This window comes from Tiliqua scincoides, chromosome 2 (genome assembly GCF_035046505.1).
Source record: "Tiliqua scincoides isolate rTilSci1 chromosome 2, rTilSci1.hap2, whole genome shotgun sequence".
In the NCBI taxonomy this organism is placed as follows: Eukaryota; Metazoa; Chordata; class Lepidosauria; order Squamata; family Scincidae; genus Tiliqua; species Tiliqua scincoides.
In genome coordinates this window covers 236157104-236169680 of record NC_089822.1, presented here as the reverse complement: position 1 = coordinate 236169680, position 12577 = coordinate 236157104, and the positions used below count along the sequence as shown (strand labels likewise).

At 44.9% G+C, this 12577-nt stretch overlaps 1 pseudogene; it reads left to right on the top strand.

Moving 5' to 3' along the window:
- The first annotated feature begins 7525 nt into the window (after positions 1-7525).
- Positions 7526-7645, top strand: LOC136643168 (5S ribosomal RNA; annotated as a pseudogene).
- The last annotated feature ends 4932 nt before the right edge of the window (positions 7646-12577 follow it).

The following is a 12577-nucleotide window of genomic DNA, read 5'->3' as shown; positions in this document are numbered from 1 at the left end:
GCATACATGCTAGGAATTCCAGCACGTTCCAGGACTGTGTTGTTTGGAACTTTGTCCTGCCAGGTGATGCCGAGAATGCGCCGGAGGCAGCGCATGTGGAAAGCGTTTAGTTTCCTCTCCTGTTGTGAGCGGAGAGTCCATGACTCGCTGCAGTACAGAAGTGTACTCAGGACGCAAGCTCTGTAGACCTGGATCTTGGTATGTTCCGTCAGCTTCTTGTTGGACCAGACTCTCTTTGTGAGTCTGGAAAACGTGGTAGCTGCTTTACCGATGCGTTTGTTTAGCTCAGTATCGAGAGAAAGAGTGTCGGAGATCGTTGAGCCAAGGTACACAAAGTCATGGACAACCTCTAGTTCATGCGCAGAGATTGTAATGCAGGGAGGTGAGTCCACATCCTGAACCATGACCTGTGTTTTCTTTAGGCTGATCGTCAATCCAGAATCTTGGCAGGCCTTGCTAAAACGATCCATGAGCTGCTGGAGATCTTTGGCAGAGTGGGTAGTGACAGCTGCATCGTCGGCAAAGAGGAAGTCACGAAGACATTTCAGCTGGACTTTGGACTTTGCTCTCAGTCTGGAGAGGTTGAAGAGCTTTCCATCTGATCTGGTCTGGAGATAGATGCCTTCTGTTGCAGTTTCAGATGGAAACACATGAAACGTACTTCATGGTAAACCTAACAGAAGAGCATTAGGAGGCTCATACAGGTTTGTTTGGTAGAATGTGTGCAAAAGAAGTTAAAAGACAAAACTTTTTAAAGATTTGGCTGGAAAGTTGATTTAAGTAAATAAACACATCAGTGTCTGAGCCTTGCTGCATGAGCCTTGGGTGTTTCTTCTCCAGAGTAGTAGAGTCTGTAAGGCTACTAAAAATTGAAATTCATTAGGATTCAGTAATCAGAACCATTTTGGGCAGTGACGGCAATGTATAGGTGTTTGCCAAACAAAACAGTGTCTCCTGCACATTGCTTTTGCTTCCCAGATTGTCTTTGACAGCAAGAGGGAGGGGGTGCTTGCATGCTGCATTGTGGAACCTGCAGTACTTATGTTTTGCCCCTTCTCTAGCTAGCCATTGCTGAAATTTCAGCTGCTCTGCTTTTTTCCTGTACTTGGAAAAGTAGCATGTCAGGGGGAATGTTAGACTGGAACTTTTCTCCTTCGTGTTCAGTTTTCCTTGTGGGGGGATTGCTTGTATGAGGAGCATTCTTTCATCTGAGCCCCCGCCATCTGAAGTGGTGCAGCAATCACAGGTTTGTCATCACAGTAAGCACTAGGCCTAACCACTCTCTGTGAGCAAATGGGCTTTGAGATGCTGAGCCTTTTACAGGCTCAGTGGAGCAGCTGCTTTGGGACCCTCTTATTAAGATAACTGCAGTACACCACCAGCTGTAGCACTCTTGTATTGCTTTGTCTTGGTTCCACAAAGCATTTGATTCCACTGTGATATTCCAGACCACGGCAGCACTCATTTATAGCATCAACAATATTTTTGCTGATGGGAGCTCTGCAGAAAATGAGGCGGGTGGATAGGGAGACTATGAACCATATGGCTACAACATCTGTGGTAAAAAGAACCCTTATTGTTCTTCTCTGTGAAAAGCAGGAGCAATGTCAATGTTTGGCGGGATTTTCATTTATGTTTTTGATTTGCGTAGGCCAGGTTCTCCCCCATTCCCATATAATCATGGCAAAAGTTCAACAGACAACGTACAGGAAGGTTTTTTTCAAAGGACCTGGCCAGTGTTGGAGTTGGTACAACTCCGCCTGCTTCCAAGAGGTGGCAGGAGACTGTCCTAAAAAGGATTAAGCCATAGCCCAGTGTCCTTTGCAATTTTACCTGTCCACCTTGGATGACCTATGTGGGGCATGGCCCCAGACCCTATATAACTCCCTTCCTCTCCAAGCTCTTCCTCTCTTCCTCAAAACCACTGACCAGACAAGATCGCCACTCCCAGCAGGGCTCTGCTGGTGACGCCATCTTGACCACATGGCACGCAGGACGAGGCAGCCTCAGGGCCTTGTTATCTTTTAAGTTAGTGTACCTCTGAACATATTCAGATGCTGTAACTGTACTACTAAGGAACTGTGAGTAAATGAATCTACTTTGCAACTTCAACCAGCCAATGTTGTCTGTCTTTCTTGATTAGCAGTCAGCCGGGTGTGGGAGGCTCCCTGGGGTTGATTCCCAGCAAGAAGGGGGGTCTGCTGCTGAAGCTACTCTGCTTCCCCCTTAAGGAGGAAACTAGGTTTAAGAGATTCCTCCAACAGCCAGATCTCTCCTAATGGGATTATTTGGGTGAGTCATTCCTACCTCTGATTTACTGTGATGCATCCCATTGGAGCACCAATGACTAGTTGGCATGCCTCTGTGATGTTGTTTAGAGTTAGTCACTGCTGAAAACTGTTATATCCAGATATCTTATATCCATTTATTTCCTGTTCAAGAAAGATTAACTGAAGCCAGGACAGTAGAAAGGACAGTAACTAGAATGAGAATAGGAACTGATAATTTATGGACACAGATTAAAAGAGACCTTGGTTTAGGGGGAAAAAGAGACAGTGAGGAGGAACAGAATATACTAGACAAGATACCACAATTGAGAAAGCAGAGCTGATTGTAGTTAAATGGCTAATGACTAAAAATTAAGATGAACAAATGTGTGGTGGAAATTTTTTTTAAAAATGCTTAAACCATTAGAGACATTGAATCCTGGCATAACTTAGAGGGTAACTGAGGTCCCAATCCTATCCAACTTTCTGGCACCAATGCAGCCATGCCAATGGGTGTGTGCTGCATCTGGTGGTGGTGGGGATAGTCACAGATGCCTCTTCGAGGTAAGGGAATGTTTGTTTCCTTACTTCAGGGCTGCATCAGTCCTTTAAAATTTGATAGGTTTGAACCCTCAGATTAACAAATTTATCTGAGCACTAGCTTTTGTAGGCTTCAGCTCACTTCATGAAATGAAATGTTTTCCTCAGTTGGTAAGTACAATCTGCATTAGTATAGAGGGGGGTGAATGGGAGTAGGCATTTAGGAAATAGTCATGAAATGCATAAAGTACAGTCTGTGAATAGCCTCTCTAGAGTGCAAAGTAAGTACTCACCAGGTTCAAGGCAAACATGGATAGATTGTTATATCTAGAAGATAGAATAGGAAGCACCAGATAACCTTCTAAGAACATAAGAACAGCTCCACTGGATCAGGCCATAGGCCTATCTAGTCCAGCTTCCTGTATCTCACAGTGGCCCACCAAATGCCCCAGGGAGCACACCAGATAACAAGAGACCTCATCCTGGTGCCCTCCCTTGCATCTGGCATTCTGACATAGCCCATTTCTAAAATCAGGAGGTGGCACATACACATCATGGCTTGTAACCCATAATGGATTTTTCTTCCAGAAACTTGTCCAATCCCCTTTTAAAGGCGTCCAGGTCAGATGCCATCACCACATCCTGTGGCAAGGAGTTCCACAGACCAACCACATGCTGAGTAAAGAAATATTTTCTTTTGTCTGTTCTAACTCTCCCAACACTCAATTTTAGTGGATGTCCCCTGGTTCTGGTGTTATGTAGAGTGTAAAGAGTTTCTCTCTATCCACTTTATCTTTCCCATGCATAATTTTGTATGTCTCAATCATGTTCCCCCTCAAGCGTCTCTTTTCTAGGCTGAAGAGGCCCAAACGCTGTAGCCTTTCCTCATAAGGAAAGTGCCGCAGCCCCGTAATCATCTTAGTCACTCTCTTTTGCACCTTTTCCATTTCCACTTTGTCTTTTTTGAGATGTGGTGACCAGAACTGAACGCAGTACTCCAGGTGTGGCCTTACCATTGATTTGTACAACGGCATTATAATATTGGCCGTTTTGTTCTCAATACCTTTTCTAATGATCCCAAGCATAGAATTGGCCTTCTTCACTTCTGCCACACATTGGGTCGACACTTTCATCGAGCTGTCCAGCACCACCCCAAGATCTCTCTCCTGATCTGTCACAGACCGCTCAGAACCCATCAGCCTATATGTGAAGTTTTGATTTTTTGCCCCATTGTGCATGACTTTACATTTACTTTCATTGAAACGCATCTGCCATTTTGCTGCCCATTCAGCCAGTTTGGAGAGATCCTTCTTGAGCTCCTCACAATCACTTCTGGTCTTCACCACCTGAAAAAGTTTGGTGTTGTCTGCAAACTTCTCACTGCAAACCATCTCACTGCTCACCCCTGTCTCCAGGTCATTTATGAAGAGATTGAAAAGCACCGGTCCCAGGACAGATCCCTGGGGCACACTGCTTTTCACTTCTCTCCATTGTGAAAATTGCCCATTGACACCTACTCTCTGTTTCCTGGTCTTCTCCAGTTCTCAATCCATGAGAGAACCTGCCTTCTAATTCCCTGACTGTGGAGTTTTTTCAATAGCCTTTGGTGAGGGACCATGTCAAAAGCCTTCTGAAAGTCCAGATATATAATGTCCATGCATTCCAGATATATTCCAGATATATAATGTCCACACACTAGAACCACACGATGGTTCTCCCGCATCCATATGCCTGTTGACCTTTTCAAAGAATTCTATAAGGTTCCTGAGGCTATTCTAATGTTTCAGCCATGGCTCATTGGTCAGAAATACCCTCTCCTTCCTACCATTGTGCTCCCCCATTCCTCTGGGGCATGAGAAACACTAATAGCAAAGAGTGAGAATACAGATTGATGTTGCAGTAGCATTTCCTTTGAGAAGACTCAGTGGACATTCACCTACAGGGCCTGATTGACTACCTTATTTGAGGTTGGATACTTTGCCCAGAGAATTTCAGCAGGTGACCCCCATTAAGCTGGCAAATTGTCTGCACAAGACAGAGTTGTCAGGTTGTTTACTGTAAGCAGGAGCCAAGGACAGATGTATTATTGTAAGAAAATTGGAAGCAATCTAGTCCCTTTTGGAAGTGATGGCAAGCCAGGAAACCAAAGACCAGCAGGTAAGGATGGCTTGGGAAATATTTTAACGGGAGTATAAATAAAGAGACTTAATGAAAACCATCAAAGCAATTTACACCCAAGTAAAAGCTCCCCTCTATTGAACAGCTGGAGAAGTGGCTGCGGAGTGCTAACGGAGATAATTTTCTCCTGGTGGTAGTCACTAAATTGCTCAAAATTTAGCTGCCGAAGTGGTCTTATTAGAGACAGATGGAAGTTTATGATTTAATAAGTGATCCCTCACATGAGTGTTTGATCAGGGAAGGGGAGGTCACAGATAATTCTCTTGTTTTGTGGAGATTTGAGAAATGAGCTGGTGTTAGATGGGCTTGTAGATATCTGTATTGGCAACCTTCAGTCTCGAAAGACTATGGTATCGCGCTCTGAAAGGTGGTTCTGGCACAGCGTCTAGTGTGGCTGAAAAGGCCAATCCGGGAGTGACAATCCCTTCCACACCGGGAGCAAGTGCAGTCTGTCCCTGGTCTGTCTCCCTGGCTATGGGCCTTCCTTCTTTGCCTCTTAGCCTCAGACTGTTGGCAAAGTGTCTCTTCAAACTGGGAAAGGCCATGCTGCACAGCCTGCCTCCAAGCGGGCCGCTCAGAGGCCAGGGTTTCCCACTTGTTGAGGTCCATCCCTAAGGCCTTCAGATCCCTCTTGCAGATGTCCTTGTATCGCAGCTGTGGTCTACCTGTAGGGCGCTTTCCTTGCACGAGTTCTCCATAGAGGAGATCCTTTGGGATCCGGCCATCATCCATTCTCACGACATGACCAAGCCAACGCAGGCGTCTCTGTTTCAGCAGTGAATACATGCTAGGGATTCCAGCACGTTCCAGGACTGTGTTGTTTGGAACTTTGTCCTGCCAGGTGATGCCGAGGATGCGTCGGAGGCAGCGCATGTGGAAAGCGCTCAGTTTCCTCTCCTGTTGTGAGCGAAGAGTCCATGACTCGCTGCAGTACAGAAGTGTACTCAGGACGCAAGCTCTGTAGACCTGGATCTTGGTATGGCTTGTAGATAACTAGTTCCCCTATCACACTACTCTTGGTGTCTTGTAGTTTGCTTTTTTGGCGGGAGGGGATTTTTTTTTTGTAATGCACAGAATGTGTGCCTAGCAGGTACTAGAGAGGGCTGAGTGAACTCTGAAAGGGGAAGCAGAATTAGTCATTACCCTAAGCACTTTAGTCCTATTTTATTATTTATAGTAGAAAATTGTGTATTGGTGCCAAAAAAAAATGGGGCATGCTATAGGCTATGTTGATTTTCTGTCAGTGGGGTGGCCATTTGCTTAAAAAGCAGTGGGGCTGCAACTGGTGATACTGTTGAGGTGGTAGCCACTTTTACCTGGTACTTGGATTGCATCTAGCAGTCAGAGGAGAAAGCTATGCTGCATTCAAACACTTAAAGCATCTCCTTTGTGGTATTAACCCTTAACTGTTTGTTACATCATTTATATATTATTGCAATGATGATGTTATGTGTGCAGAAGGGGCAGCCCAGTCTTATACTCAGCAGTGCTCAGGGCTCCAGTGGTGCCAAATTGGTGACCACTGGATCCTATGGGCACTGGGCTAGTGCCAGGAGTTTCCTCGGGGCAAGGGAGTGTTTGCTCCCTTGTCTCGGGTACTGTAGCCATGGTGCCATGGGTCTCCTCGGAGCTGCACCTGTTTTTGAGCGGGTGCAGACACAAGGAGGCTTGTGTCAGGCTGTCCAGGCTGGAAGGGAGGTTATGATATGGCAACAGAGCCTGCTGCTCTCTCCGACCATCTCCTGGGCCAGATCCTCCCCTCCCTCCACCCCATTCCGCCCACTCACTGCCCCCCCCGTCCCCAAAATACTCACAGCTGGCCATCCATGTGGTGCTGAGGTCTTTTTTGGGTGCTTGCAGATGTGCCTTATGGCATGTTTGCGACACCCAGCAATAATAATAATAATAACAGGTATTTATATACCGCCTTTCTTGGTCTTTATTCAAGGCGGTTTACATAGGCAGGCTTATCTAAATCCCTTATTAAATAGGGATTTTTACAATTGAAAGAAGGTTCTTTCTTTCAAGAACCACTACATTTAGGTGTTTCATTCCGATCTGGCCGCACATTCTGGCCTCCATCCTCCCACGGTCAGAGCAGATGGAATAGCTTGGCTTCAGCTTGTGAGCTGCTTCAAGGTCGCACGGTGCCAGTGGCCTCGAACTGGCGACCTTGTGGATGTTATCTTCAGGCAGACGGAGGCTCTACCCTCTAGACCAGACCTCCTGCCCAGAGCACAGACTCTGGAGCTCAGTGCTGGCACTAGGTTTGCTTAAGATTGAGACCTAAATGTCTAGAAATATCAGTATATATATCATGTAAATTCTGAGGCAGTTGCTCAGGGGTTAAGCACATGCTTCAAAGGAAAGAACATTTTAAAGTAAAAGGGTGTTAAAGTTAACCTTAACCACACGTTAAGTGATTTTAATTTTTTTATTTTGATCTACCATATTCTGTTTTCACACCTGAGGCATCTATCAGATGTCAGTTGGATAGTAATGCAATTGTAAAAGATGCCATTGATGGAATTGTAATTGTGTTCTACAGCAACTGTTACCCTGCACACACCTGATCCTGTCTGATCTCGGAAGCTAAGCAGGGTCAGGCCTGGTAAATACTTGGATGGGAGACTGCCTGGGAATACCGGGTGCTGTAGGCTTATACCATAGTCTTTGCCAACCACACACATTGTGTTCTAATCACTTAACCTTTATCCAGAGGAGCAACTTCACTCCCCATGTTTGCTTGTCAGAGGATGAATTGTGAAAAGCCAAACCAGATGGCTAGTTGCAGTTCTCCTGTGGAATCATTGCATACACTTGGAAGTGAGCTTTTTCACGCAACCACCATCAATTTATGATGATCTACTTCTCAGGTCACAGTCACAGGTGCTAGATAAAAAGCTTTTCAAAACTTCCAGTTATGGGTCAGAGAAATGCCTTTTCTTTTGTGTTATGAGTGTGGGTCATTTCCATAAACCTACTCCCCACTTTTCAGAGTGCTGAAATGGGCTACTTGAGTACTAAGCAGAGTGCCAGGAGTGTTTTTCCCCCCTCTGCAATAGCCATGAATAAGGTAAGAGATATGTATTTCAAAACAAGCATGTTTATAAAGCATGTGTATAGAAATCCTACACATAAGCCAGCAAGAAACCTGGAGCAAGAGAGTTTCAAGTACTCATTCCCTGCAGCTGTTCCAAGAAATTTTAAAAGACTGGAACTCCCAGTGTTTGCTTAAAAGTACAGAATGGCATTCTCTTTCCTTATCTCATTGCCTTAGCAATTGATTGCCCTACAAGAAGGGCTCCCAAGTTATTTGGCCCTGAAAATGCTGGAAACATTTACTGCTAAACATTGAGAGGCATTGTTGCTTGCAATTTCTTGGAACCTCGAAGGTGAATTTTTTCTTCTTAAACATCAGATGAAAACTGGGATTTCCAGGGTTCTGAAAAGAAAAAGTTGAGATAAAGCACTGTGAGTCGAGACCCCAATGCGAACATTTGTAAGGCTGGCTCATCTGGCCAAGCTTGCATGCACATGTCTCTATCCTGAGGGCAGAATATGGATGTTTGTGATTCCCAGGCTCAGTTTTCACATATGGAGGCCTCTGCATCTTGTCTTTCTTGCACACACTAGATTGTACCCATTGATGATCAAATATTCTATACTGGATTCCAAAAATTGAAGTTTGAATATTTAATACTTTTAAATGTCAAATGCTAGCAGAATATTGGATATTGCATGTTACTGTGACATTCAGCATCAACCTTTGTAACATAAAAGTTTGGAGGAAGGTTTATGTGGAAAGTTTTTTTTCTCTCACTTTTACTGCTGGACCAGTTCACATTATATTAGCTTCATCATATTAATTGTCCATGTTTCCCGAAGTCACATACAATATTGGGGGGAAAAAATCAAGGGCATATACATTTCAGGTTTTTTTTTTTTTGCTAATAAATTGGATTTGGAAAAATTTGTTTGAGAATTCCCTGCAATCCATTTCAGCTCTAGTTGCCAGTGATCACAGAGCTATGTTTTAAGTGACTAGTGTCATGCATGTTTGTACACATGATGCAGAATAAAGGAGGAAAAATGACTTGTCAGTGGCAGACCTCCCATTATATTTGATGGGGTAAATGCCCCGGGTGCAAGCCTTTAGGACCCCATGGAAACCTCTCTGAGGCTCCCGTCGGGGTTGGAAACTGCTTCCATTTTGCTGGAAGCACAGTTTATAGTATCAGGGAAACCTCAGCCTGGGGTTGCGTCAGTCTCCTTGAGCCTCAGGTGAGTGGGGGAGGGAGGATTTGCACGCAGGGGGGTGGCAACAGCGCATGGGGACACCATTGCAGACCTTTGCCCTGGGATGTGGAGCTGGGCTGGTCCGCCACTGTGACTTGTGTCCCCAAATGTTCTTCACTTGTCACTATTTGGTATGTTTGGTACTTTGGAGAAGATCAACCCCCTGGAACACCGTGATTTATGAGTAAAGATGAAGCTGTTATTCTCTTTATATGGGGATTCCCATATAATCAGATTCATAAGAAAACAACATAAACTCAGGAAAATATTGGGACATAATTACAACTCATTCATAGATTGATCTTGTCCATTAATAATTACAATAATTTATATGCTGCTTTCCCAGATGCATTCAAAGTGACTGACAATTGTAAAAGCCTAAAACCAAAACAAGAGTAAACAAAGAGGAACAAGTCTGAGTTAGAAACCAGGCACAAGATATTAGAAAGCACAAGACCATTACAGTGTGTTCCAAGTAGCAAGACATTGTTCTAGGGAGATTGCAGGGATAATACATGCCTATTTTCAGCATGTGGCGTGTCTGCTGCCAATCTCTATGGACCAGTGATGGGCTGGATCATGAAAAAGCAAAGGGTGAGGCAGGCCTCAAGCTGGTGCTTAAGGCAGCAATCTGTTGTATCAAGATCGCCCAGTGTGCTTCCTTGGACCTTGGGGATAATGAGTCAACATGGGTGTTACTTTGGCATGTTGGCAACCTTCAATCTCGAAAGACTATGGTATCACGCTCTGGATGGTGGTTCTGGCACAGCGTCTAGTGTGGCTGAAAAGGCCGATTCGGGAGTGACAATCCCTTCCACACTGGGAGCAAGTGTAGTGTGTCCCTGGTCTGTCTCCCTAGCTGTGGGCCTTCCTTCTTTGCCTCTTTGCCTCAGTCTGTTGGCCAAGTGTCTCTTCAAACTGGGAGAGACCGTACTGCACAGCCTGCCTCCAAGCGGGCTGCTCAGAGGCCAGGGTTTCCCACCTGTTGAGGTCCATTCCTAAGGCCTTCAGATCCCCCTTGCAGATGTCCTTGTATCACAGCTGTGGTCTACCTGTAGGGCGCTTTCCTTGCACGAGTTCTCCATAGAGGAGATCCTTTGGGATCCAGCCATCATCCATTCTCACGACATGACCGAGCCAACGCAGGCGTCTCTGTTTCAGCAGTGCATACATGCTAGGGATTCCAACTCGTTCCAGGACTGTGTTGTTTGGAACTTTGTCCTGCCAGGTGATGCCGAGGATGCGTCGGAGGCAGCACATGTGGAATGCATTCAGTTTCCTCTCCTGTTGTGAGCGAAGAGTCCATGACTTGCTGCAGTACAGAAGTGTACTCATGACGCAAGCTCTGTTGAGCTGGATCTTGGTATGTTCTGTCAGCTTCTTGTTGGACCAGACTCTCTTTGTGAGCCTGGAAAATGTGGTAGCTGCTTTACTGATGCTTCTACTGATGCTTCTACTGATATTTTGGCATCAGTTAACTTATTCAAGGATATACTTCCCATGACTGGATCATGGATTATGGCCATTGATATAGCTGAGGATCAATTCATGTGCTACTTAAGTGTGTGGCTGGCAGATTCCCTTTTCTGCTGTGATCTTGGCTAAGAGCATAGCTTCAAGTGTACTCATGGGAAAATAGTTGTACAAGTACTTCAGTTGTGACTCATCACACTCCACCACTCAACCTTTACATTAGAGCTGTTTGCAGTGGTTTGATAAATTGCAACTTGTGCTTATGGCAGAATGTTCATAAGATTTTGTTGCTACATTCAGATTTGGACAGTTGAACCAGATAGAGACAAACAACAGCCAGCTGCTTGCCTAAATTCCCTTACTTCCAAACAAGTGTTTGGCTCAAACCATACCTTAGAGTAATAGTGGCCATTCCCACTGCCTGGCAGTTCTCAATTAGATCAAATATGTATTTCATTGATCAATTGCTCCCAGTGAATTTGGGAGTCATGGACTGTGAAAAAACACAAAGCAAGCAAAACAGTGATAGTGAGTTCTCATGCAAAATACACCTCTGAGGGGTAAAAGATACTTTGGATACTTTAGACTATATTCCCTGGACCAGAGGCCATTGCAGATATCAGGATACTGGGCTAAATGGGTTGGTCTGATCCAGCAGCCCATTCCCTATTCGCTCAACTGAGAATGAGCCCATGGAGGATTGGGGCAAGAATGGCAACTCCCTCTCCACTTTAGGCCCTGGGGGAAATCTCCCCCAGTGTACCTCTTGGGTCATCTGATGTTCTTGACAATGCTATTATCAGATGGAAAGGAAAACCTCTTGTGTGAATTTCAGGATGATTGGCTGTAAATGTTTAGTGGGGAGGAGCCAACTACCTGGTCTGGAAAAAGGGTGAGTTATTTTACAAGGGGAACTGGGAAGACCCTTCTATTTTTGTCTTTTTTCACCCCCACTAATTAGTGTGATCCTGAAACCACTTCAGCAGGCTTTCAATATGATGTCCCTTGGGAGGAGGTGGCACAGTTCTCAGGGAATCTGGAGCAAAGAGCTTCATGCTCCCACCTAATCTGTTACGTGAAAATCCCCCTTTTCCTTAGTTGTGATTTTATATCTGGTTATGTTACTAAAACATCATACAGGCCACACTTCTCCCAGCACACTTTTCCAAAAAACTCTGGTCAAGTCACAAGCTCATGGTTACAAAATCCACTTCCCTAGGAAGAAGTCTGGAATAGTAAATCATTATTTAAGTGTCTCCTATTCATTGTATTGTTTAACTCAATCACTGCTTAAGTACCGTATGCAAAATTGAACTGCCTTCCTGGGTTGCCCATTCATTGTATTGTTTAAGTTTCCCCAGCTAGGAAGCCAGCCATTAGACCCCATTGAATTTTGCTGATAAGGGACATCCTGATCTTTTCAATGTTTACCCTGCTGTGTGGTAGTAAGGAAGCTACCATTCAGCTCAGCTCTGTCGCAAAAAACCCTTTTTAAGAGAGGGCTTCCTCACATGCTCTCTCTCTCTGGCTCCCCCTCCAAGGACACAACACATCTGTGTTATGTCAGAGGGTCCTCCACACAGGACTCTCCCCCCCCCCATCCAACTGCTCTACAAGACAGGTAACTATCTTGCATCTGGAACTCTTTCCCTTCTTTACCCCCCTTTTTCTCCCCTTCTCTCCCCATCTTTAGTTAGCAACCGGGTTTGGCAGACCAGGGACTCCTAAAATCCTTCCCCACAACCTTTTCTTTTTCTAATCTCCTCGGATGCACCAAATACTTTTTACATGCAACCACCATGAAAGCTAGGTACACTAGA